Source organism: Aythya ferina (genome assembly GCF_964211825.1).
Source record: "Aythya ferina genome assembly, chromosome: 3".
In the NCBI taxonomy this organism is placed as follows: domain Eukaryota; kingdom Metazoa; phylum Chordata; class Aves; order Anseriformes; family Anatidae; genus Aythya; species Aythya ferina.
In genome coordinates this window covers 104,010,581-104,035,655 of record NC_140298.1, presented here as the reverse complement: position 1 = coordinate 104,035,655, position 25,075 = coordinate 104,010,581, and the positions used below count along the sequence as shown (strand labels likewise).

Genomic DNA, 25,075 nt, shown 5'->3' with positions numbered 1-25,075 from the left:
AATGTCAGACTTGTGCAATAGTAGATAAACCACTGGTATGTATGCACTCTAGAGGAGACACCAACATGTAATTACATCTGTAAGGAATTAGCAAAATGCACTTTAGAGCTTTATGCCTGCTTTTGCCATCTTTGGGAGAACAAATAAGAACTGATCCACCTTCAATTAGAGTGGCACAGACAGACAGTACTGACCCAACACATGAAAAACGTTGACCCAGCAGCCTGAGTCCAAAGCAGCAGAGCTCAGTGCTTGCTCCACACACCCATGGGGCTCGGTGTTCCAGCACAGGCAAGCTATTGCAGAGCCACTGCCACCAGGCTGCTGCTGTCTGTGCATGTGGTGGGGTCGATGCCAGTCCCAGAGCACGGCCACATGGATATGTGGGGCTCTCAGTCTGTCCTGCAAGCTCTGAAACATATTCAAGTATTACAGGGGGCTCAGCCTTGTCATTTGCATGGATAAATTAATTTTACCTCTCTTTGTAGCCTCATCTACAAGCAATTGTTATTTGGTTTAGTGTCAGCCACATTGTGCCTTTGTACATAGGTAAAAAAATACAAAATGTACATTTAAAAATAAATAAAACCTAATGCTCTGGTGGTCTGTCTGAGCACCTGGGCATCCCCTCCCAGACACATGCTGTCTGTGCCAGCTATGACAGAGCTGTAAGCACACTGCTGTGCTGGAGGAAAACCTGCCTGTTCCAGGAGAAAGGCACCTGAGAAGAAGATAAATAAATATATATGTATATACAGGGCATACAGAGTGAATAGCCTCTGATCAAACAGAAAGCACAGCTCATTAATTTAATGAAGAATAGGAAAGTGTAGCAGCCTGCTGCAGGAGCGAGATGTGGAAGGAACAGCCCCCATGATCATCCCCACGGCCCCAGATTGCCAATCCCAGGAGGAACAGCAGCCAAAGATGCCCCAGCATGTGGGGAACCTGTCAGCAGCGTTGCCTCATCCCATGGGCGTGACTCAGATCAGCAGCATCACCTCTGCATGCCGAACATATCAGGTCAAGAAAGATTAAAACGTATTGAGGAAGCAGGTCTATCACATGAGGATCCCTTGAGGGAAAGGGACTGGACCCAAACTGTATGGAAAAGTACATCTTGCACATTCCTGCATGTCATCCACCCACCCACCCAGTCTCATACAGATGTGATCAACACCCACCACATGGGATACCCCTCTCCAGGAGGATTATGGCATGCTCGTTCTTTAGGTGCGTCCCTGTCCCCGCACTGTTATCAGCGAAGATGGGGTGAAAGAAGTTCCTGCATCTGAAGCAGAACGGGGTGGCGTGTGACACATGGCTGAGATCTTATATAGCTCGTTGCACAATGTTGAGCTGGCCCCTGGAAAATCACAGCTAAAGAAAGAACCTGTATTGCACCATAAATATTCATCACCACGTCTGCAGATCAGCTCTCACTCAGCAAGATCTTTGGGCTCTATTTGCAGGATTCGAAGGTTACTGAAGGCTAAGGAAAAGGAGCAGGTTTGATCAGAGAAGCCGCCCTGGTGTGGGTTCAAGCTGGAATAGTATTTTCTGGTATGAGAAACTGGTGTGAGCTATATGGTATAGTCACTCTGTTGCTATCATTTAAAAATATAAAGCTGTGCTTTGGGGGTGACGCAAGGATTATGCTTCAGCTTGCCTCACCTTCTATGGATTCAAGGTGTGTCAGGAGAGGGACAAAACCCAAGTATGATCCCATCTGACTTCATAGGTCAATGCCCCACTGAGCTGTGCCACACGTTTCTAACCCAGGTCATGCCCGCACAGGTACCATGCATTCTCCTCTTACAATGAGAGCAGATGGGGATTTCTGTGCACTTTCTTACGGAGCAAGTCAGATGCTTCAAAGATGGGCATGTTTTTCAGATTGAAACCTACCAGAACCCCAGTTCTACCACTGGGTAGATCTACCCCAGAATTACCAATTCTATCGTACAGAATCACAGAATAACAGGATGGTTGAAGTTGGAAGGGACTTCAGGAGGTCACCTGGTCCAAATCCCTGCTCCAGCAGGGCCACCCAGAGCAGGGTGCCCAGCACCACGGCCAGGCGGCTGCTGAAGGCCTCCAGGAAGACCCCACCACCTCACTGGGCAGCCTGAGCCAGGGCCCCATCACCACACAGCACAGGAGGGCTCCTGGTAAAAAAAAAAAAAAATGAAAAAGATGAAACCTCCTGTGCTCCAGTTTGTGCCCACTGCCTCTTGTCCTGGCACTGGGCAGCACTGGGCAGAGCCTGGCCCTGTCCTCCCAGTACCTCCCTTCAGGCACTGGCAGGCCCTGATGGGATCCCCCTGGGCCTCCTCTCCTCCAGGAGAAGTCTTCTGCTGGCTCACAGTCAACTTAGTGCCCACCAGCATCCCCGAGTCCTTTTCTGCAAAGCTGCTTTCCAGACGGTTTATCTTTGGTTTATCTTTGCTCACAGTGGTCAAAGAAGGGCTTTAAAATACTTCTTGTATTTATTTCTAACGTTTTCAAAGGTTTGCATTTACTAAAATAAAAACGCAGAATTTAATTTCAGGAATGGATTAAAGCCAAGAAGGCATATATTTAATAATAACATAAAGAGTATCCATTTTATTTCAGTTTGCCATTAGACAGAGTGAGAAGGCATCAGCTCACTCACAATATGGGAGCTGTCAATGGTGTGCTGCCTCCTTCCAGCCAGGGTGGATTTGCTGACAAAAAACCTTCCTGGCACAGAAACTGCTGACTCTTGTACCTGGAAATAGGACGTCTTTTTGCCAGAAAGATCGGGAAATGGAAGGGGAATCCTTCTGGTTTCTAATGTGCAACAATTCGGGACAAATGAGCGGGAGAAACGGCCCTCGGCCTGCAGAGCAGGTTTGCAGCCCCACATCCTCATGGCCACCCCTTTGCAGCGTCATGCAGGGGCCTGAGCAAGTTTTTGGGCACCCCTCACATCCTGCAGAAATCGGTGCTGGTATAACCAACCTGTCCCGTGGGGGAAGAATCACCAGCACCAGCAAAGATACCAGCAGCTTTTGGCCTTTTTCTGCCACTGGGGCTGAACCGCCAGCCATAGGACTCTGCTAGGACAGCTTGTCAGGAGCAGACTTGCCACAGAAGTTTAAACAGGCTGAAGGAAGGATTAACACTGCCGAACCCGACACCAACCACGGATGAGGGGAATTATGCCAGGATAAAGGAAGGTGTGAAATTAATTAATCGTGCTGGCAACCTAATTTCCCACGTGAGCGTTTCTCTTCCAGCATGAACAGTGGCCATTTTCAACACAGCTGATGGCTCTTAAGACACAATTTAAACTAAGCTGAAAAAAGTCACCCTTTATCCTGTAATAAGGGGATCAACATGGGAGATTGCAGTAGTGTAACTGCAGCAGTGTATCTATAATTACAGCGCTCTGGCTTCCCATGCAGATGAGTCCTGATTCGGGTAGATGCTGATCTGTGCTGCAGTGTGGGAGAGGGAAACGGGCCCACTGTGTTTGAATTACCCTCCGCATGCTGCCAAGAAGGAGGACAACAATTTTTGGTAAAAGAGAAAGATCAGAAATCTCCTTTTTAACCTTTTTACTTCTAAGAAAATTATTTGATGTGAAGCCACTTACTCTATAGGACTGTAATCTTCCCAAAATACCACTTGATTTATGGTTGAAAAAGAATTCAGAAACAGATTGCTTTGTATTTCTATTTCTCTCTCTCTCTCTCTCTTTTTTTCTTTTTTTTTTTTTCCCCAGGCACTAATGCAATCATTTTAAATACTAAAACACGGGAGAAGAGAAATCACCCCTTCCCGCTGAATCAGAGGTTGGAAGCTGGCATTGCAGACAAAGGCTGGTTTCATGACATCCTCTCTGACAGCTTATTTTCAATCCCTGGTTCAGCCATCCCTCATCATGGGTACGTTGCGTCAGACTTACAAGCTCATTGGCAATTTATCAAACTAGAAATCGCATCCTGTAGTCCTATATTCTTATAGACATTTCTCCGTATGTAAGCAGCACAATGTACATCACATATAAGTGTCTCAGCACAGCCCTAACTAACATTAACTTCCATATGGACTTACCAAATACAGGCACGGTGAAGTCAATGTCTCAAATACAATTTACCCCAAATGAAGATTTAATCCCAAGTGCTTTCCACATTCAGGGAACAGTCTGCAAAACAACATTTAATTCTATACATAAAAATCGGGCTGGGATATCAATATTAACTGCACAACTTCCACAAAATAGTGCCACGTGGTCCTTAAAGTCTGAAGACACTGGTCTTTCGTCAGGCCATCGGTATTAAAGTCAATTTATGAGCTAGTTTGACTACTCCTCTGATCAGGGCCACAGACAAGTAAATGTAATCATCTGGGCTGAGAGAAATTTTGTCTTGGCATAAATATACCACATTTGCTCTCAAGCAACACTTTTCACCTAAGCTATCACAAGTAAATAGTGCCTGAAACCAGGAATGCCTGTTAAAACACTTTCCTTGGTGAAATACTTAATACATTTTTAATTAACAACACACATCCTCCGTATCTTAAAAAAACAAAAATGTTGTCTGTACAGAGAATCAAAATGAGAAAAGTCAAATGGAGAAGGATCTCAGAGACATCTACAAATGGAAAACACTTCTCTCTTGATGGCTTTAGATGTTAAAAATTAGGGCTTCCACTTTTTGTGTGAGATGGAAATGCCGGGCCAAGGACTGCACCCTGGCCATGCAGGAGACATTTTTCTCCAACGTTTTTGGAAAAGACTTGTTCTTCCTGCACTGCCTCACACAGAAAATGGGTGTCACAGAGCATCCACAGTGGGCAAGTGACCACAGGCAAAATCTAGGCCAGCTGAGAAGCCAGTGAATCTCATCTCCAGTGGTGTTGCAAAGGTGAGGCAAGGACACATGCAGGGGCCTGACCGCTAGATGATGATGACAATGCCCTGCCCTGGAGAAGGAAACACTGTTAAGGGAAGGTGAGATCCTAGGGCAAAACAGAGGGCCAAAACTCAATGGGGAAATATGTTTGGAAGCAGGAATGAGTCAGGAGAATCATAGAATCATCGAGGTTGGATCAGAACTTCAAGATCATCAAGTCCAACCATCCATTTGATCTACAGAGTCCCACCAATAAATCAAGTCCCTTAGTGTCACCAGAACCCACTTTTTAAGTAGTTCACCTGGGCCCTGCCAGTACATGAGGTGCAGGCAAACCCAGACAGTACTATGGGAGAGGTGTGCTGGCTTTGGGACTTACTGAGATGGAAACTGCACTCCTGTTCTAGCTGGGGGCATCCATCCAAAATTCCCATAAGGAGAATCTTGAGGGTTTTCTTTCTCTTCGTGTGATCCTCTTGGGTGTCTTCTGGAGAAAATAACTCTCCCTTTCCTGTTTGAGCAAGGTATGCTTCTGGAAGTAAAGGGCTGGCAGCAAGGTGGTGTTAATTGTGCTGGCTGCCCCTGCGGTGGCAGTGGGAAGGAGCACCAGCCCTGCGGGCTCCCCACGTGGCATCGGGGGACAGCTGTGCCAGTGACACTAAGCAGGTCTGCAGCTGCAGCCAGCCCACTGCCCTCCCTCGAGGGCCACCTCCACCAACAGGAGGACCCACAGCAGAAGTAAAGATGACTCTGATGTGTCTGTATGATTTCTGAACTGAAGACTAAAGGCAGCAAGCAGTAAACCAGAATTTGGTCTTGTTATGGCCGCTGAGCCACAGACACTGGCCTGCCTTCTGGAGTCTCCCCAGGGATGCTCAGGGAGCAGAGGAGCTCATGTGCCTCCTCTCCTGGGCAATTTACCAAGGCTTATTCTGTGCTGTGACCAACTATAGCTACTTCATCTCTCCCAGAAAAAGGTTTGCTTTCCACCTGTGACAGCAGTCAGTTGCCATGAATTACATGCAGCCATCCCAAACTAACCTTTTTCACTCATCCACACCAAAAATCAAAGCGTGACGTAGCCAAGGTGCATCCCCACAGACACACGCATACCATCCCAGCCTATTCCCTTACCTACACATCCTCTCTGTTCCCAGCCCTGGCACTTCTTATCTGCTCATCCCCGAGAGCTGCAGGAGCAGCCAGCGTTGCTCACAGCCAGTGCTCACAGCTCTGGCTCCGTTACATCCCCCTGGGCTCTCAGCATCCCACCTCTGCAGCCCAGCGGCTCTCCCCTGCTCCCTCCCTTGCTGCGGGCTTTGTACTCGCACAGATCAGCTCCCCTGATTCTCCCCTGCCTTTACAAGCAGCCTCGCAGCCAGGGACTGGAGCTCAGGAATCCCTCTAAGCCCAGCTATCCGTTTCTGGCTGGGGGCATGTTTTTTACCCAAGCCATTGTTTTCTCTTTCCTGCCTAGCTTCTCCAGCCTCCCTTAGCTCTGCGTTGAGTTAGCAACACAGAGCTGAGTTGGGGAAGCAAATTATGAGTGATAATCACTTAAATTTTTATTTTTATATTTTAAATGGGGGGCTTTTCCCCTGTTCCTCAGAAGTCTGGGAGAACCACACAGCAATTGGCATGCATAAAAACTCGGGGATCTCCTGCCAGGCATGAGCCCGAGGTGCCACCACGCAGCAGGGAGAGCCAAGGAGGCTCCAGCACTGAGTCAGGCTGCCAGGCGGGTGCTGGGGAAGGAAACTTAGGTTTTCTAGTGTTTTCTGGGTACCCAATGTGCCGAATCTCACGGAGGGGTTAAGCTCAGCCCTTAAGTCAGTGTGTGAGCTCTGATGGAAAGGAGTCGCGGGGCATTTCGCCACGCCTCTGCTCCTCCCTCGCCGAGAACTGGCAAACCCTTCAGGTTTGTCCCTGTTAGAACTGGAAACTGCCAAACCACTATTAAGCCTTAAACCCATGCGGCTGGAGAGAGGGAGCTATTTATAGGACGAGCAATTGAATGAGTTCACTGGACCTGGTTCATGTTGGGTGACTTCAACAAGTTATATAAGGGCACTTTTTAAACCATTACCTTCAGAGAATTCTGCTCAGGTTCTTTTTCTCTCTCTCTTTTTTTTTTTTTTTTTTTTCTCTTTTTTTTTTTCTGTTATTTTGCTCTCCTCTGTGCTAGTTATAGAGCTGGGCAGCACTCTGCAAGAGTATTTTAATAAGTATATTTCTGATATTTTCTTTATGTGAGCTCTGACCTGTCCTGGCCACCCCAAGCAGATTTTGCCCAGAGCCCCCCCACCACAGCCAGTGGGCTTCATCAGCCTCCAAAAAACAATACATAGGATTCCCCTGTAGTCCTCTCCTAAGGATAGCAATGGTCATAGGAGGGATTGAAGATATCTCCTTCCTTCAAATTGTTTAGTATTTATCAAAACCAAGTTCTGAATACAATGTTTGCTGTAAAAAAACACATTGCATCTCAACTAGGCCTGTTGTTAACAAAAGAGCTTTATGAAAAAAACATCACACAGCTTGCATAACAAATGCAGAACAAATATCATAGTTGAATTTATAAATTGCAGCTCAGAAATGAGCTCCCAGAGGCACAGGAACCACAGATGCTCATCAGTTGTGAAACATTAGTTGCCTTCAAAACTGAGACGGAGGTAGCGTCATCGATAAAACATTGGCCAAAGCCAACTCTGAACGGCCCTTAGCTAAGGACACAGCCTATTTATAATCCGGAGGAGCACAGAGAACAGTTTTCCTCTGAACACAGCTCCTGCAAACCGCTGAGGACTTTTCAGAAGACACTGAGCAGCCCCAGGTGCCGATGAAGTCAAAGCGCTTTCCAGGAGGGATGCAGCATCCTGGCGATGCAGAGCTCTGGTTTTCAACCAGAAGCAATCCTTGTTATCACTTGGGCAGTGTATCTGTGCCAGCGTGCAGTGCCAGTTTCCTCTCATCAAGGAGAAGGATTGCTTCTCTTATTTCCAGGCACGTCAGAGCAATGTGTGACCTTTGGATTGGAAAAGGCGCCGGGTGTGATCTTCGAAAGCACTTCGGTATCTGGCGGCCTTTCTACATCTCAGCGTCCGAGAGTTTGCATGCATTTACCAACCCTGCAGCTTTTTACGTGATAAAGCAGCAGCCGAGGGCTGGTTTTGGTGTCTGCCCACCCCAGGTTTGTGCACAGGTTGGAGAGCAGCGGCTGAGATCACGTGCGAGGTGTGTCTGACTTCCTCTCAATGCAGAGGCGGGGAAGTGCCCCTGGGGACTGCGTTTCAGCCCTAAGATTTCCTCTCTTGTAAACAACAGGTTGTGCCCTGGGAAAGGACCTGCTAAAGGCATCTGGAGGGTGAACCGTGCTTCGCTGGTGGCTTGGCTTGGCTTGGCTCTCCCTCCTGGTGTCAGAGCCCTTCAGCCAGTTCGGAGATACCAATTAGCCCCAGCTCCCACAGCCTCTAATGATGCTTCTGAGGTGTTTATCAAGGAATCGAGAGTCTAAAGCTGCATAACCACTGTTAACACAATTTCTATTTTTTTTCATAAACCGAGGGAGTTCTAACATTCGGGAACTTGAGGGTGAAAACAGATCTGAAAGGCAACAAGGGAGCTGCACGGTGCTTCGGGCGTAGGGCTCAGCCAGCTCTCTTCAGGGTTCCTAATGATTTCAGCTAAAATGATGAGCTATAAAACAGTCCTTGGCTTGTGATTCAAATATTTGAAACGTGTGTCACACCGCAATCTAAATCATTTAGATATTGTGTTGGCACACACAACAAGCCAGGCAAGGAAGCGGACTTTAAACAAAGGCAAGACACAGCATTAAGAGGGGGAAAAAGGGGGAAAATAACTGAAGTATTGGAATACAACTTGGATGTTTAACATTGGGTTTAACAAGCTCTCAGACAGTGCTTGAAGCAGGGGTTAAATTTAATTATTGAATCAGACAAAGCTTGGAAGTTGCTGTGAGAGAAATGTGACCCTTCTTGGAGGACAGAGCAGCACCCCAGTGACATCCACGCAGTGGAAGCTGGTGAGAGCAGGGGCTGTCGAACAGCCTCCTCTGTTCTGGAGCTGCTCTGAGCAAGCAAAAGGTTTCCTGGGCTCCCACATGCAGTCACCTCCTGTGCTCTGAACGCTTCTTCATCAGAAAGTTCCTCATGCCCTCGCTCAGCAGCTCCTGTAACATGGGAGAGGGCTCGGCTGAGACGGAGGTGACTAAATAAACAAACCCAGCAGCAGTCATGCACACGGTGATACTCCCTCCGATATGCCACGTACAGTCATGATGACAAAGTGATAGACGCTTCCCAGAGATATTACACGCAGGTCGTCACTGCCTGTTGCACAGCAGTGCTTGAAAAAAACACACAACTCCACCTCAGATAATTGCCTTTGAACTTTTTCAATATCTCTTAAGTGTGAACTGACACATCTGGGCGAGGCAGACACGCTCTCACTGCCAGACTGCGAGTTTTAACATGGACTCAGCCTCCCTGCCTCTGTAAAATCAGGACAGAAGGAAAATCACCAAGGTGCTTCGTGGCAAGGGCAGCACAAATCGGCGTGCAAGTTCTGTTACCAGGGGTGTAATGGCTTTAACAGGCATGATGCACATCCTAGAAATGCTTTGACAGAGATTAGATTTCAGCTATGAAGTCCAGATTACTTGATGCCCTTCATTTCTCTATTCGATTAGGTTGATACAAAAGGTTGTGAGGCTTCTGTTTCCCTTTGCTTTCTTGGAGCAGGAAAAAAAAAAAATAATAATAATTCCAGCTTTATTTCCCCTAACGGTATGATGCACTGCTGTGGATGTGTTCCTCCTTTCAGCTTTGAAGCTGCCTTGGAACAAGTTGCTGTGGTTTCTCAAGCTGCCCTTCACCGGGAATTACAAAGGAAGTGTCTCCTTAGGACGAGTGCTTCAAAGGACAAATGCTTGGAGAAGTCAAATGGCATCCAGAGCAGATCCACCCTGACATATGCATACCCACGCTACCATATGAACTAAGCTGCTCTCAAATATTTGGCAGGGAAAGCTTGCAACCAGAATGGGAATGAGCCCCTTACTGTACATACAAGACTCACTGTATATAGTGTGCCTTAAAATGTGTGGAAAACCCTCCTGGAAGTATGCTAGGAAACTGCACAGACTTTTGGGAATATGAATAGTTAAAATTCACACGTGAAGGTGGATAATATGATGTCCTGTGTTTAGCAACCAAATCTACTGCTGGTCCTGCCACTTTTACCAGAGTGAGGGAGCTTTTCCTTCCCCCACCACTGAAAAGGAAGAGATTTGACCATAAAATATCTGTCCTCGATGTGCCTTCTTTGCAGACACAGATCCTTAATCCTTTAGTGCACAAAGAGAGGTGCTGTACGAGGCACACTCCCCGTCTCCTGCAGGTGAAGCTTTGCTGAGGTTTATCCTGGTGCCTCGGGCCTGTGGCTTTGCAGGAGGCTCTCAGTCTGGCTGGTGCTGGCTCCAGACCCAGACCTAACTGCAAAGGAATGCAAAGAATGTGGGGAAATGGAACAAAAGTGATCTCCTCCAGTAAGAGATGAGTCAAAGGAGGGCTTTCTTTCTTTTCCTTTCCGTGCCTGACTCCAGCTGGAGGGACGTCAGAGGGCTAAGAGTTATATACAGTACATTTCACAGGCTCGTTGAGTTTAACAGCATTGAGATTAATGCTCAATGCACAATAAATAATAATAACTGTGCCCTACAGGGAATGGCAATCTCTGCTCCTGTGCGCTCAGAGCCTAAGGAGTAGCACAACAGTGGAACTACAGCTTAAATACTGACACGGGAATGAAAAAGGGCAATGCTGTATAGTCAGATGTGGCTCCGTGGCTAAAGGAGGCACAGGCCTGTCCACCTCCTCCCTTTCGGCCTTCTGAACTGATAGAAAGAGAGATCAGTGCCACTGAAGGAAACTTTGCTGGTTACTTCTATTTTTCTGTTACCTGCCTGCCGGTGCTGTGGCAAACAGCCAAGTGCTTTTTTGCAGTATTCTCACTGCTGGCGAGCTGATTTACCACTGCAATCCCATACTGAAGTCTGGAGTCTGTGGCCTTTCGAGAAGGCTGTTTCCTGGCTCCCTCACTAGCAGGTGCTTAGAGCAGGAAAAAAAGCAGGTGAGGGATACAAGGTTAGGACTTCCATGGTAATAAAAGTAAAGGCAATAAAGCTAGGCTGCAAGAATGGCAACCAGGGGAACTACAGACCGGTGAGCCTCCCCTCTGTGCCTGGGAATACCATGGGACAGGTCCTCCTGGAAGCAATGTCAAGGCACATGGGAGACAAGGAGATGATCCGATGGATTTGATGGGTGGGCCATTAAGCGGATAAGGAATTGGCTTGAAGGCCACCTCCAGAGAGCGGTGGTCAATGTCTGTATGTCCAGGTGGAGACCAGTGACAAGTGTTGTCCCTCAGGGGTCTGTTTTGGGGTCAGTACTGTTTAATATCTTCATCAACGACATGGACAGTGGGATCAAGTGCACCCTCAGCAAGGTTGCAGGTGACTCCAAGCTGAGTGGGGCAGTCCATACAACAGAAGGAAGGGGTGCCATCCAAAGGGATCTGGACAGGCTGGAGAAGTGGATGAGAAGCTTGACATGAGCCAGCAGTGTGTGCTTGCGGCCCAGAAGCCAAACTGGGCTGCATCAACAGAGGGGTGGCCAGCAGGTCATGGGAGTTGATTGTGCCCCTTTTCTCTGCCCTCGTGAGGCCTACCCAAACCATCCTATGACTCTAACAACGTGTCCTGCTACTGCACATTATTCCCAAAGACTTGACTGCTCAGGTTCTCTCTCTGAATCCCCGTTGGAGCATCACTCCACCTCACAGATTGGGAAAGGACCAGAAGGTATCACAGAACACATTACACAGCAAATATTCAAGGCCTACAAAGTCTTCTCCAAGCAAAACAACTCCAACTCCTTCAGTCTCTTATAGGAGAGGTGCTCCAGCCCTTTGATCATCCCTGTGGCCTCCTCTGGACTTGCTCCAACAGCTCCACGTCCTTCTTGTGCTGGGGGCCCCAGAGCTGAACCCAGGGCTCCAGGTGGGGTCTCACAAGAGCAGAGCAGAGGGGGACAATCACCTCCTCGCCCTGCTGGCCAAAGGATAGAGACAGCAAAAGAAAACCGCATCAGTTGGAAGGAAAAGCTCTTTTATTCTCACAGTGCTTACTGAACAAGGGGAAGAAAACCTTCCAGAGACACATTGCTGGCTTACAGTTAAATTAATGCCCCAGCTTCGAGCCAGCATCAATTATTACGATGAGGGAAATTGCCGAGCTCAGCCTGTGCGGACACTTGCCAAAATAAAGCAATTCTGAGAGTTGCTATAGGGAATTCTTTGCAGCTTTCCTGTCATTTTGCAGTGTGCTTCATGCTGACCTGCTGGAATTGCATGAACTTATGCCAAACGTGGTGCTCTCCAACAGCACGGAGACTGCGCTGCTCGCGCTGGGTGGAGGGCTGCTTGTGTCTAGTCTAGGGGCATGATTTTGGGGGACTAGAATGCATTTTTTTCCACTCTGTCCTTCTTAAAATTTGGTTTTGCCTGCTGGCAACATGCTTGATAGGGCCTTCCTTCAAACTGAGGACAGCCCTAGAGGTGTCCACTTACTAATTTGCCTCTTTTTGCACTTTGCTACCCCGTATTAAAGCAGCCATCAACCTTCCTAACAGAGATACACACACACATACCCCAAAATATCTCTCCAGCTAACAGCCCTCAAGCCTCCTGCTCCTTCCCTGGATAACTAACAATCAAAGCTGTGTTTAATAAACTTCTCTTTGCTTTATCAGAAGAGCAAGGCACTGCCTTTGTACGGCAGGCCCAGGGGACCAGCAAATACTTGGGAAAATGAAGCCCTTGTAACTTCGGATTTGTTTAGGTCTGTAAAGTCTCTGTGAGAATGGAGATGCAAACCTGAAGAAAAGGAAAAGGAAAACTGCACAGGGGTAATCTCTATGAGCTGGAAAGTAACTTCTTGTTCTTCTTCTTGTTTCCCCAGAGCATCAGGATAATAAAAAGAGACAGAACAGGGAAGAAGGGCTGGTACAGTACAGCCCATCAGCTTTTGGGGATCACGGAGAGGCAGATAAGCCCCCTGGAGCCCATTGCCTTTAATATTCCTAACAGCTTTCAAATGCTTAATGCTAGTTTTTGCTCAATGTTTAGCTCAATGTACTCTGTGTTATTTATTACAAAGATCACTGAAAATGTCTGTCCTTTCCACAGAAAGTGCGATTAATTTTGCACGTAAAATAAGGTAAAACGTCCACATGAATCATGATAATGGTATCCCACACACAAGAAGCCATGCAATAAGCTTGACTAATGCTTTGTACAAAGGCATATCTATTTTTCACAAGTGGCTGTTTGAGTCACCCCAGGAGCACAATATGTTTCTGACTCCGTGCCCCTGAGAGCACACAGCCTTTCTGTGAGGCCTCCTTATATCGCTATTCAGGGCTCTCAGCTGGTGCATCCCCTGCCTCTTCCCACAACTGCACAAGACCCTCTCTATTTTTTTTGTCCTCACAAAGTGGCTGCAAAATGCACGCGGCAGTCAGACACTGGCATTTTTGTCTTGCCTCTACCTCAACATTGGTGTTAGCCATCTAACCACGGCTTCTTCCAAATCGTCTCGTTGTCCTTATAAAGCTACCCGGGCCATAGGACAAGGGGCTATTTTGCTATCTGTGTGCAGGAAAAAGACTGAAATGAAGCAGAATCCCCCAAATAACCAGAATAACTCTCCAGAAGTCACCAGGATTAGGCTGATTGGCTCCCGTGAGGATCTGTGCCGCGTCCTTTGTTTATCTACAAAACAGACCCTGCATAACCAATTAGGGCTTCTTCAAGCCTGGGACCTTGGAACAGATCTTATTTAATACTTTCATTAATGACCTTGGCAGAAGAAAATGAAAACATGCTAATGAAACCAGAGCGTATCACTAGATTCAAAGGCTCACAATGCAGAGGAAGAGTAGGTTGTTATACGAGTGGGCTAAAAAGTAACACAGGCAGGATAAAACCAAAGATCCTGGAATATAAAGTCGTGTATTTAGGGATTAACAGGTGCTGAGGCTGCCTTGGTGAAGGAGGGAGGTCCAAATAGGCTCGCTTATAGGAGGGGGCTTAGGCTACGCTTGTGCAGCCAGCTTGGGTGGATCACAAGATTCACTCGCAGCGTTTGAAGCAGAAGGTGCCAACCAGGCAGGCTCCTGCCTTGATGTGTGCACAGGATTTGCTCTTGTGAGCAAGCACAGGGCCTTCCAACATCCCTCGTACTGCCTCCCCAAAGGCACCCACCTCTACGGTTTGTAATTAAAGGCAAACCTGAGAGGAGAGAGAGGCCGGCAGGAGTGGCTCCCTCAGAAGCTGCCTTAGCAAAGTGTCGAAAAGCAGATGTCCCCTGCCAAATTGGACTAGACATAACCATCTATTTCCAGCTAATGAAACACTTCTTTTTGTTCAGATTTCTCAGCTGGCAATCCCACCCTGGCGTTCTGATATCCGATCCCATTTTTCTCCATCTCTTCCCTCTCAGCCCAACCCACTCCTTCCACGAGCCGCCTCTGAGCATCTGAGGGACGACACAAGTGAAAGAAGGGGATGTCTCACATGAGGCTCTTACACTTAAACATGGGCATTAAGCAGCTCTTTTGCAATGAAGCAGCATCAATATTTCAGCAGCACGAGACCTGTGGAAAGCCCCTCGCTGAGCAGGGGCCAGGCAATCGTTTGGGAATGGAAGAGGTGCCAGGATTTAGTCATCCTAGGTGGAAGCCCTGGGAATATCGCATTGCCAACAAAAAAGAGAGCCGAGTTTCCAGGGGTTGTGGGACTTTTGTACTACCCCAGGCTTGTCGAATGAACCGCAGTGATGACAAGCTATGTGCAGAAATACCCTTTCTGTTAATAACTAGAAAGATTGATGAGAGAAAGAGGAAAAAAAAAAAAAAAAAAAAGAAGGCATAGAAAGCCTTACATTGATCCTGGTGCAACCTAGTTGACTGTGTACAATCCTCAGTGCACCAAGCAGGACTGAGCCCATTTTAGAGAGAGCAGAACATGCACCCATGGCCTTAGCCCACATTTCACCTCCCATCCAAGAATTCAGCTGCCAACTGGTGGCAATTTGGTGGGTAGATTATGGGCAACAACTACTGCATGGCTCTGTATAACAGAGGAAACACCCACCAAGGGAGATTCTGAGGCCACCACGGGTGCTCGCCGCATAATCTTTTATCCAAACGGGTTCAAATTTCAAGCAATGCTATGGTCTACAGGGACAAGAAGATTTCTTAGCTGCCCTATCAGCTGCAGTAAGTTTTGCCATTGTCACTGGTGTAGGCAAAAAGCTGGGAGAACATGCTTTACTTTAACTGAGGCCAAAGATTAACTGCACAGTGACCAAAGATGCAGACTACTGCTCAGTGTCTTGACTAATGATCTGGAAAAGGGAGCGAGCAGGGCAAATTTACAAGTGACACAATGTTATTTGACAGTCAAAACAGAAGCCCGAGATAAGGTTGTGAAAAACTGCATGCAGGTCTAACAACTGCTGTTTGAGTGGACAACACACACACAGCAAAGGAGGATACTCCATGTTATGAAGTACAGCTTTGGAAGAAATCATTGCAGTATTGATGTGGTCAGCAAAATGAGAACATTTGCACAGTGTCCAGAAACACTCTAAAGAGCTGACAAAATATGAGAAAGTATTGGACAGAGAAAAAATAACTGAAAGCATTAAACCACTGTCTAAAGCAATATAGTCTCACCTTGCGATTGGTGTCCTGTTCCAATTTTCCCACCACAGAGATACATGTCAAACAGAAAGTGTCCAGAGAGGCATAACAGAAGAATTTCAAATGCAAAGTTGGACTGAATCGGATTATACAAAACTTACAGTGGGTAAGAAAAATCTTAAAGCAATTAATTAAACACAAAAGACACACGCATTCACAACAGGCAACATTTTCTTCTGCTGTACGCCACATGAAAATCTGGCCTTCTCCTTTCAGTGTGAGTCACAGGGAGTTTGTTCTGTGATAGCAAAGCACTAAATGACTCCTGATGACAATCATCCTACTTACCAGGCCCTGCAACTACTGTTTCTTCAAACCAATTAAGCTGTTGTGTGCCAAGAATAATAATAAAGCCAATTGCATCAGCAACACAGAATATTCGTCTCCACCTGGAAAATGTACGAAATGAAAGTATGAATGGTATAAAAGGAGCAAATCTGGAGAAGTCAGCCCCCTGACAAATGATGTTTGGACAGTATGAAAATCAGCCCTATGTACAGACCACAGTGAGGGCCTGATCACCACTTAGGTGCCTCCTGAGTGAACTTAACCTGCACTTAATTAGTACATAGTCTTTGCATTGGTCCATTAGGAGTAAACTTCAGACATAATGAATATTTATCCAAACACTCTCATATTTCTAGACTTTGGCTTATGTTCAGCCTATTTCATTTTGTTTCGGGGTGCAGGTAAAGGATCCTGGAAGAGACACCTACAGAGGCACAGTAGGATGAGAATTGTCCTCTAGGGCCACTCTGCTTAAAATTGTAGGAACATGGAGCTACACCCACAACAGAGAAACCTACCTCAAAATTTCTGGGAAATGTCCTAACAAGATCTTGGAAAACAGACTTGACATTTCTAGGATGCATCCTTCTATTAGCCTGTGAGTGTAAATATATGTTCAGTAAAGCTTTGATGAAGTAGTTTTAATTACTGCATGATTATTTTTTTTTTTTTCCCACAAGATTCCAAAAGGGGTTCTTAACTCCCTTGTAAACTTATCATAAAACTGGAGAACCAATTAATTTTAAACAACTGGTGGTCAGATAAGTCATTGCCATTTCACATCACTGCTGTGTGGACTGTTTGCCACCACCACGCCTAAATCTTACCGGGGCAGCTACCACCAATCCTAAAGAATTTTAAATCCAGTCTACTTTCTTTACAAAAGGACCATTTTCTTGCAACAATATTTGGAATCAAGATGAGCAATCTAGAATGGTATAACTACCTTACAGTTCAAAAACCTGAACTCAACAAGGTGCTTGTCTAAAGAGAAAGCCTATTAGTACACCAACTACATCATATTTTGTGTGATGTCCCAGCAACTAAGAACATTTCAAGCTGAAAGGCCTTCCAGGCTTTACAGGTATAGTTGATTGCCATTTTCTATGTAAGAGAAACAAGAAAATTATGCATTTGGCACATTGGGCACAATATATTTGGGGCAATGATGTGTGTAAGCCACAGGTTTTTGTGGTTCTGAAGAAGGACAAATTGACTGTTGCCTTGAGAAGGATTAATTTTATTCATTTGTTCACAAAAAGTTTGCTTCTGACATGCTCTAGGAAAATATCTGCCCAGGTTCTCTTCTCATACAGCAGTTTTTTATAATTCTGACACGGATTCCAGTATGGGATAGCGTGACAGCCACAATAGCAGCCACAACATATTTTTTAAATTATGCATTCTAAGAAGGAAAACCTACTCACGAATAGTAACTAGAGTTTAATTTTCTGCATCGCATTATAAAGCCTGACATTTTTTCTGTATTATGCACATTGATTCCATGGTATGGGAACAATGAACGTTTTGGGTATTCATTTTCAGGGAAAAAATTGGACTGAGGCCAGGAAACAACAGCTGGCCCTGGTCCAGAGTTATCTGCTGAAACGTAAGGAGGGGCTGCTGGAAAATTACTGATCAATAAAACTTTGACTTTGAGAAATTTCTTGTGTTGGAGATAATTAAAAAAAAATCACTTTACATCTAAATAACCCAACGAAATAAAAAATAGCATGATGGGAACTTGAAAAGTTTTAAATAAAATAGCTAAGAAAGGTGGCAATCTACAACATCAGAAAAAACAGAGATTTATGGAATATTTTGTACATTTAGCATCATCTTTTACACTAAAGCTTTCGATTCAATTATCACAATGAAATAAATACTGGAATTTAGTTATAGTTGTGTATTCTATTTGAAAGTCTCTAGTGTTTAAGTACGTGGAAAATGATCTGAAAACTCCCAATATTGCTCTTTACCATCAGGAACATCTCAAACCCTCAGATTAAACTCCTCACATGCTCACCCACAGATCAGTTCCCCGTTTGAATCTCCCCATTCAGAAATACCACCCCGCTACAGAAATGGCATTGCCTAACACAGCAAACGGCAGCGTGTTATCTCGCTGGTTTGGGGCTACACATTGTAAGCAGAGCTCTTTATCTCAACAGGAAGCTTGACAGTCTCTTTAGCAGCAGCAGTACATGAAGAGAAGAAGGGTGTGGGGCAGTGGAGTCTCTCTCTCATTTAGGTTTCTCCAGAAGGCAAAAGTTCCCGGAGGGAAGCTCATCCCACTAATGTAGGAGGCGACTCATTGCCTAGATACTTCTTCCACTAGTCGAGCTTTTTTCTTGCTTGTAGCTCCATGGCTGCTCATCCCGTGCATCTGAGGCTTCCTACAATATTAATGCAAGTAGTTAAGTGGTACAGTTTGCATGAGCACAGCCCATCATTAAGCAGCTTGCTTATAATTATGGCATGTGCCAGGGATAAAATATTTCCGTAAAGAGAAGACGTTGTATGCTAACCACTCCAGTGCATTCAGTTATTAAGGATGCATATGTAGTGTCCTGTTCTGGGCTTGTCAAGGAGCATTTCAGCCTAAAATATGGATAAATGTATGCGTATATGCATGCCATCCCCCTCTCCCACTGAAGGATAATTTCATTCCATATATAAATCCTTGTTGTTGATCAGGCAGATAATCATAGCTAGGTAGAGACCCAACATGCATTTTTCATGGTCCTCAAATTTCAGATCTTTGTACAAGGAAGGCAGCACTGAGTCCTAATTAAACTCCTAACCGAGAATCTTCACATTACAAACCGTAAGGAAAAATTCAATACGTACCCATTAGGCCACATTAAGCTGACAGAAGAATGCTTCAAAACTGTGTCTGAGAAAAAAAAAAAAAAAAAAATCTTACTCTGAAACAAAGTTCTTATCTGATTCTTTCTACAGCCTTGATTTTGACCAATAAAGTTCACACGAGACAGGACGGTTGCCCCGCATCTTCCCACAGGTATCGCTGGTTAACCACTTGTCTGCCTTCTTTGCATTCCTGTCTTTTCTGTCCTCTCCCTTACTTCCTTCGTTCTTTTGGTTTGCCAACACTGGGAATGATCAGATAATTATAGTTCTGCTGCTTGTGCTCCCTTAGCAGGCACTGCTTCAGAATAAAAGTGCCTCTCTTTCTAGCACAGTTGTCACATGTGGAATTACCCCAGGGTACCTAATTGTACGGGTATAATTGTTCATGATTTCCCTACCAGTCGGTTTGTTTGTCTGCACTGGAATCATAAAATGAAATAAATGCATGGTTCCAGTACAGACGAACACCTGACCTTCAAGTATCTACCAGCCTTAGTGTTATACAGCACGGAGCAAAGGAATGGATTTCACTTACACAGGGAATGGATGCTTTCAGACCAAATGCTTGTCTATTTTCCCAGCTGTTCATTGATCCAGTAAGAGGTATTGCCTCTCTGCACCAGCTTTGCCTGCTTGCATCCCTAGCTCATCACAGGCACACAGGTTTAGTGAAGCAGACTAATGAGGGTGGCCAGCAGCAAGCTGCCCGCGGGACCTGAAGCTCTCTCGCAGCCTCCCCATGCTCCCAACCACATCCCCGTGCCCCCTGCCCAGCCCCTGCTGTACAATCTGGGTGACTGATGTCACACCACGCCGCTGGAGAACCTGCTTATACGACAGCTGCCGGGGGAGGAAGAGATGGAGATAAAAAGCCAGAAGTCCAGAGGTCAAACAGAGCTCTCGCTGAGCTTACTAAACCACCAGCTGATGAATCTTCCCAAGTAGCAGCACACCCTCAGGCGTTTCTGTCTCGTTCCTCAGTGCCCCCTTCCCCTCTTCTTCCTCCTCTCTCCTTCAAAGACGTGCTAAATGTGTGCAGGGTTCGTGCTCTCTGCCCCGTGCATTTCATTTTCTCCGTGGACATCCATTCCCACTACCTGCTTCCTCATCTGCCGTGGCCAAACAGCCCAAGAGCCACCAATCTCCACGTGCCTCGTGCAATGTAGATGTTTTCTGAAACTCGCAGTCTCCCAGCACCACAACGAACTGCTCACAGATGAGTGACTTTGATGGTCCACTCCCATAGGCTGGGTAATTTTTCTTGGATAAAAGCAAGCTATATAATTAGAAAAGGGAACTAGTTACTTGTAATGAAAGTATAATCAAATCACTATTAAAGGGAAATTAGCTGCATTTATCTTAATTCTTGGGGCCCTACTGCTACCTCCCCATAGGAGAAGCTTCAGGAGGACAAAATTTTCTTGGCAGTCTCAGTCACGTTTGCTCCTCCTGTTTGTTCATGCAAAAGTGGGCCCTTTATTGTGTTTTGGCAGAGCAAGTTGCATTTAACCAAACAAAAGCCATTAAGAGACTATTTGTTTCATTTCGATTAAAAAAAAAAAAAAAAGACACACCTCAACTTGCATGGGTGTCATTCACCCCAGCTGGCTGCTCTGTCCTCCTGCTTGCAAGTCACAACTGATGGGACACAGCCATGAAAAAAAAATAAAAATGAGAGGCCCAAGGGAGATGTGCACAAGCTTTGTGTCTAACTAGACCCATGTGTGGTGTTCCTGGAGAGGAATCCCCGTGGGACTCCTTCCACGAGCCTCTCCTGGCAATTGTAGCACAGGGAGGCCCTGGGGCCTTGGAGCCACTTCACAAGGGGAAGGGAAGGGAAGGGAAGGGAAGGGAAGGGAAGGGAAGGGAAGGGAAGGGAAGGGAAGGGAAGGGAAGGGAAGGGAAGGGAAGGGAAGGGAAGGGAAGGGAAGGGAAGGGAAGGGAAGGGAAGGGAAGGGAAGGGAAGGGAAGGGAAGGGAAGGGAAGGGAAGATGTCTCAAGGCAGAGAGGTAGGCAGCTCACCCAGATAAAAGAGGTCTGGCTGTACTCTCCAGAGCTTTTTCCAATCTTTAGCACCACACAACGCAGAAGGACAGAACGAAGAGGAACACTGCTGTATGTGATAACGTGATAGCTATGATAGCTATTTCACCCCAGGGAGAGAAATGGAATTTAACATTAACGACTGCACTGGTATGAAAAAAGAAAGTGTCAAATGCTGAGATTTTGCTACCAACCATGATCAATAACTGCTTCGGTCTATCAACTACAGCAGCATTTATCCCTACAGCAGACACCAGGATTCATCAATATCATCCTTCAGCAGCAAAGCCCGAACGGCTCCCAGCACAGACACACTTTTCATGCAGCAAGCTAAGCCAGACAAATGGCACTCAGCAGCAAAATTGAAATTCAATACCAGCCTCCCACACCGACACTCACCTTCCTCACCTAAACATGCCTCGATTTCTCTTCTCCCACCAGAACACAGTCTGCATAAACTCTGCACCCATTATAAGCTATATATTCAACAACTTCTTTTAAGGGCTTGTCCTGAAACAGTTAGTTTATCCCAGTAATGAGCAAGCCATGCAAGTATTTTCAAAATTTAAGAAGTCCTGTGGCCTTCCTCACAGCACAGTACAGATACAATATCGAGTCGTGCTGAATAAGGTCTAAAGAGCTTGATCCCACTAGCTCACATTTATTTGTTACTTACTGGACGTGATGCGTTAACCTCCTACAGGGGTGACCCTTTATTTTTAATTTAAGCAGAAGAGCACTTATGCAGCATCTGTGCAATATGAACACAAAATACAATCGTGCAACAGCAGGTCTTCTCCTTATTTCTTTGTTCTCAAGTCCCCCAACCATGTGGGATATAAATAAATCTAAGCAATGTCTTAGTGGATCTGGAAAAGTTGTGACCATCATGTTAGTTCTTCTCTGCAAGCTTAAGTACAGCTCGGTCTGCATGGACACACTTAGAATGCTTTTCATGCTTTAGATAAAATGGTTTAGATTTTTTTCTCACAGAGGAAATCAGAGGAAATTCCAATTTTGCCCATGCTAATAAACTTTTTAACCATTTAATTGAAGAGCTCCGACATCTACAACCACTGAAGTGGCTCCTTTAAACTCACCAAGAAGCTGGCCTGTTTGAGGTTGTGTCTTTTGCTGGTTTCAAGGAAAACTACCCAAATATGGTAAACCTAAAGAGAAAATTCAATTTCAGTATTCTCAGGTAACATCTTAAAAATTGCCAGCAAATTTTTCCTAAGTCTCCATCCTCCGGTTCTCATATAAGACTACTAAATGTTCGAGGAAAGCCCTCTTTTCTGCCCACAAGGTTTATTGAAATTTGAGAAAAGAACAGAAGGGCAGAGAATACAGCTAGGGAAAAGATATTATGAAAGAATAATAGGAATAATAGGATGGGGGAAGAATGGGGAGGAGCTGAGCAGAAGGCAGGATACCAAAGAGGATAGCAGTGCAAATTAGAATACAAGTAATTGGGCAAAGAAGAGGACATAAAGTAGCAAGGGGACAAACGAGAAGCCCTGTAACTGCCAGAACACAAAGCCTTTGCAAATATGACAAAAAAACAACTACAAACAGTCTTATCGTTCTGGCAAACAACTGAACCTTTGGAAAACTGGGTTCTGACTCCATCCTAAAGTTCACACGTAAGTCTCAGGAATTCACACTGTATACATTCCTCATATTGCTCCCCCACCCCAACTGGGTAATTTGCAGTGTGCTACCAAGATGCTGCACATCAGGAGGTGCATCTGAAGTCAATGGGAGGTGGATGTTCAATGCTTGTCGAGCAGCAGAAAGGAGAAACGAAGGTCCTTGATTTAATGTTTAACACTCTGGAAGAGAAAGCCTTATATTTCTCCACAGAGGCATCTAGGAGTGTTGATATTTTTAATTTCCTGGACGTAAAAGAAGATAATGCCACCCATTTCATAATGGTATTATGCAGATAAAGTCGTTAATGTGTAGCAGGACGACAGCATTCCTGAAATGCTCTAATGGAAATTAATATTTTTTCTTCAATGGAGGGTGGTGCTGTGCAGTAAGTTGTGCATTGAAGTATACATGGAATAAGCATTAAAAGAAACATTAAATAGAAAAAAAGAATTGGAAAGCTCTTGAAGTTCAGTCTCCTGCTGTCTCTGGTGACTACACCACATAGGCACTTTTATAGGTTGATCAGGTTCCTCTTTCAAAGCAGCCGGGCTTCCTGCCCTCCGTGCAGAAAAGTCATTCCATAACCTCATGAAAATCCCAAATTTCCTAATTCCCAGTCTAAATTGATCTATGCCAATTTTGGACCCATTTGTCTTCCATTTAAAAATTTAATAAAGTTCTCCACCCATGTTTTCCCTCCTTTCGAGACAATGTCAAATCTCCTCTTAACCTTTATTAAAATCAACACAGCAAATTCTTCCAGCCTCCTCTCATAAAAGCTTCCCAGAGGTCATCATCCTACTCAGAGATAGGGTTCCTCTGGGGAAACGAGATTATGGCTACGTCTTTTAAAACCATATCACACTAAGACACAAAACCCCAAAGGACCCCAAATGGAACAGAAGCCCAGGCAGCAGCTGGAGCACGTAGCAGGCCTGGAGGTAGACGCTCGGGCCTTGCAGTGTTCAGTGACCGCATGGCATGTGCCAGTACGTCTAGATCCATCACGCACCTCTGTAGCCAGCACTTCCCAGCTTTTTAAGACAGTTTTGCATTTCTCAATGCAAGTTTTCAGTCGGTGGGAGGGAGGGTTTGAACTAGAGTGCATGAGAGACTGATGTCTTCCCAATTTTTGAGCAGAATCGGTGAAGGAGGTAGCCTTGATTAGGTGAGCTGTCCTTCCTCAGGTAAAATCCACTCATCTGTGCCTTACACACAGAATGGTTGGTTTCATCTCTGATGGAGACGTGATATTAATCAAGGTTTGGTTGCACAATTGGTCAGTTCGGGCCTTTCCTTCACATGTTAATAAAAGCGATGACTTGGGGTTTTGAATATGAGAGAATATCCTAGTGACAAGGAAGAATAAAAAGGTGACCTTAGACTGTAGCAAATTGCCAGGACTTTAATTTCTGGAACAGAGTAATATATTTCAAAAATCTTTTCTGTGAGAGTTTCATTAACTTTGAAAGGGGTATTATCAATACTGTGTTGTGTGTGTTTTTTTTTTCTTTTTAACAGAATGAATGCATCTCAGACTCAAATTACAAAGGCGGAGGTTTGTTCACAGCATGGACCCAATTTCCACATGCATCATCCCAGCCCTAGTCCAAACACAGACCAAGAGCTTTACGGGCTGAGACGATAACATCCTGGGGTTGATTCATGGCTTTCATCATCCCATCTGGATGCTGAAGTTGCTGAACATGTCTAAATTTGGCGATGCTGGAAGGAAAGGTGAGAAATGTCCTCACCAAAGGCGTTGGTGACCCTGAGCTAGCCCGAGGCCTGATGGGCAGGACACCTCTGATCCGCTCCTGGGTCTCGTATGCTGAATGTGGTGACGAGCAGCACAAACCCGCTATCCTGTTACCATTTCTTCCAGGATTGGGGCAGTCTGAGTGCAAGCAGCCATCCAAGCAGTGTTTTGGAAGCGGAGCAGCAATTGACTCATGATTATTCACTCCTGACTGGACGGGATTTTACTATTCAACCTAAAATTCCCGTCTCTGTGCATTGCGTCTCTGACCTCTTCAAAACTAACGCCAGGTGAAAGCAGGAGCGGGGGGATAAAAGTAAATATATCGATTGGTGCTGATGTCAAATGCTTGCCCTTCATCCGGTCAGGAGGGGAGGGACATTGACTCGCTGTGAACAATTTCGTGTCCCCTGGATCCTAGGAGGGGGGGAGGGGGGTTAGACGTGGTGGATTCTGTGATTCTGTGGATTACAAATGGCTTTGGACGGTCTGTCCACGAGGAAGGCTGCGAGGAGTGCTGCTGAGGAGGAGAAGCCCCTCAGGCTCCATGGCGGGGGGGACAAACAGGGGCGTGTGGCAGACCCGCCGACCCGGGGATATGCACTTTGTCCGAGCCCCGAAGGAGCAAAACGCCCTTTGTCGGGGCTAACTGAGACAAAAAAAAAAAAAAAAAAAAAAAAAGGAAAAAAAAAAAAAAAAGAGTATTCGGACAAAAACCCAAAAAC

At 45.6% G+C, this 25,075-nt stretch overlaps 1 protein-coding gene across 1 annotated transcript in view; it reads left to right on the top strand.

The window, feature by feature from the left end:
• ADAM17 (ADAM metallopeptidase domain 17) overlaps positions 1-25,075 on the top strand; it is a 235,919-nt gene that overhangs the window by 138,361 nt on the left and 72,483 nt on the right. The gene's annotated exons all lie outside the window — the stretch shown is intronic.